The sequence below is a fragment of the Cynoglossus semilaevis genome, unplaced genomic scaffold (assembly GCF_000523025.1).
Source record: "Cynoglossus semilaevis isolate Cse_v1.0 unplaced genomic scaffold, Cse_v1.0 scaffold328, whole genome shotgun sequence".
Classification (NCBI taxonomy): domain Eukaryota; kingdom Metazoa; phylum Chordata; class Actinopteri; order Pleuronectiformes; family Cynoglossidae; genus Cynoglossus; species Cynoglossus semilaevis.
The window spans coordinates 3,506-5,954 of NW_007585289.1; the positions used below are offsets into that span (position 1 = coordinate 3,506).

A 2,449-nucleotide genomic window follows, 5' to 3' on the forward strand; every position below is an offset into this window, starting at 1 on the left:
ATGTAACTGTATGATAAATGATAAAACTAAATAAAAATTTACAAAAAATAAACTCTCATAAATCATTCTTTCCAAAAATGTTAAAATGTTAGAAATTATCCAAGTGACATTTGTTTAACTTCCACTTAATCACATTATAGTTTTAAAAAATTGGGAAAAAACATGTTATACTATGTTGTTCATGAATAAAACATGAAATATGACCTCATGCAAAGCAGGAAAAATAAAAACTGTATACCAGAAAATTTGTTCTAAAACCGCACCCCCCCCCCAAAAAAAATTAAAATTAAAACAACACAATCTTTTGTACAGAAAAAAACACTTTCAAAATACAAGTTTACACCTTAAAATGTGAATGCAAATCAACTTTATTGAAATATGCCATACATATAGATAAAATTAAATCACAGTTCTCTCTGACCCAATACTCATACAAGTCAATAAAATCTGTTATTGACAATAGCGATCAAGTTACACGAAGTCATTACAATTCAGTAAAACAATCACAAGTCCAGCCAACAAGTGATCTGACAATAAATGGAAGAAGCTGGAATAACACAATCAATGTTGGTCTCACTTACCTCTTCCCATCACGATGGAAAGCCACAGTTGATGGAGCCAAACTCCTCCTCGTACGCAGTGTGGAAGAACCTGCAGATTAGAAGAACACGTCACTGTGCCACATGTTAACACAAACAAACAGGTTTTCCTTAAAAGCAGCTACAAAGTAGTCACTTCAACAGCACTGCCAACAACTACATGTTTACACATCACTATGACTGCTCACTATCAACAGTAATACAAAGTTGTGGCTTCTTCAGTGCTAATGCAAACACCACAATGGAATAAGGGACATCTGTACATTTTCTTCATCTGTTTCTTTTGTTCAGATGAAGACAACAGTCACTGGATGCTTCATTCAACCACACAATTATACAATTATTATGCCTCCCATAACCACCTACAACACACACACACAATTGCAAGGTTCAAGGTCACTGTTGATCTACTAGATCAACAGAATCTTACCTGATTGGAGAAATGGCGACAGAGTCAGAGCTGTGGAAAGAACACATGGCACTCAGTCATTTCCACAACATCATCAGTCCACGTCAAGGATTCCAAAACAAATCATTTCATTTTTACTCCACTCTATCTGGGTGCCTGACGTAGAGCCTTTAACAGCCTCACACTGTCAGCTTTGAACTAAGCAAACTTTTATTCAAGCACTCATCTCTCTTCAAGGCCTTAAAGTCACAGACAGTCAAGTCACTCAGCTTTATTAGACTGTAATCTGTCAACATTAAAAAGTAACACAAAACCATAACTGTCAGTTCATTTCAAACTGTACCACTGATTTCTCCTGAGATGTACGTACATCACGTACTGAAAAGTCTATTTAAGAATATAAGTCAGTGGATTCACTTTACAAGGTCTGCAGTGTGGACAGATTGACCAACACACCTAGACTGAAGGAAAACATCTTTGTAAATAAATGGGATACACTGAAAGTAACCACACCTACTACTGTGTGGTTTTTGGTGTATCTTGTTACAACCCCCAGCAAATTGTCAATGTTTACTTCAGTTTACACATACTTGTATAACAAACTATCAATAAATATCTTCAAATACATTTCTCATCCACTTATCTCTGTTGTCACAAATGACTGGAGGGTCACCTCACAATTCCATACAGATATAAACAACGACAAATCCGAGAGTTAAAAGGAAAACAATAACTCTTTGTTGAAGACTTCCGCTAGGAAACTGGACATGAAATTTTAAGGTGGGCTAACACACAACCTATCACCCACACCCAAAAACCATTCTGTTGAGGATTAACACGACTGTTTACACTTCCCCAGATGACCCAGACGGCCCACCCAACAGGAGGGACCTGAAGTAGTTTTATTTTTTGTCCCACCCACAGGACATATATTGGCTGTACTCCCCTCCACCAGTTAGAAGTGAAGAAGCCTCTTTTCAATGGAAATTTGTATTAATTGTTGAGAAAGTTTTATTATGTGAAGATAGTAATTTATTAGTATAGTATGTTAGTTTTGATCACACCAACTACTTTATCCCCAATCCTAACTAATCCATCCATATCACAAACCTTAACCTTAAGTCTAATTCCAACTTCTCTATCCCAATCCAAAACCCCAAACCTTATCCCATCAACCGTATCCCTATCCCAAACCCTAATCCCAACTAACTCTATCCATGTCCCGAACCCTAACAAACACACAAATAGGGATGAGAACTGTACCTCACTGTCCATGAGCACTGGCTTTATTCCCAAAAAGGTCTCATGGCCATTCCTGGGACAATCTCTGCTTCTGGTTGTGAAGGCCTGGATGAGATGCAGATGCCACCGCTCTCTGTGGACAAAGAAGGTAAAAACAAGATGTTTGAAGACAAGTCTTCAGCAGATATTTGCTGTGTTT

At 37.4% G+C, this 2,449-nt stretch overlaps 1 long non-coding RNA gene across 1 annotated transcript in view; it reads right to left on the reverse strand.

The window, feature by feature from the left end:
• The window catches only part of LOC103399012 (uncharacterized), a 3,348-nt gene extending 910 nt beyond the window's left edge, over positions 1–2,438 (reverse strand). The window contains exons 1-3 of the long non-coding RNA XR_523572.3: positions 2,272–2,438; positions 1,030–1,059; positions 582–651 (exon numbers count right to left, since the gene is read on the reverse strand). This is a non-coding gene — a long non-coding RNA (uncharacterized LOC103399012). The remainder of the gene's footprint in view (positions 1–581; positions 652–1,029; positions 1,060–2,271) is intronic.
• Positions 2,439–2,449: the final 11 nt, after the last annotated feature.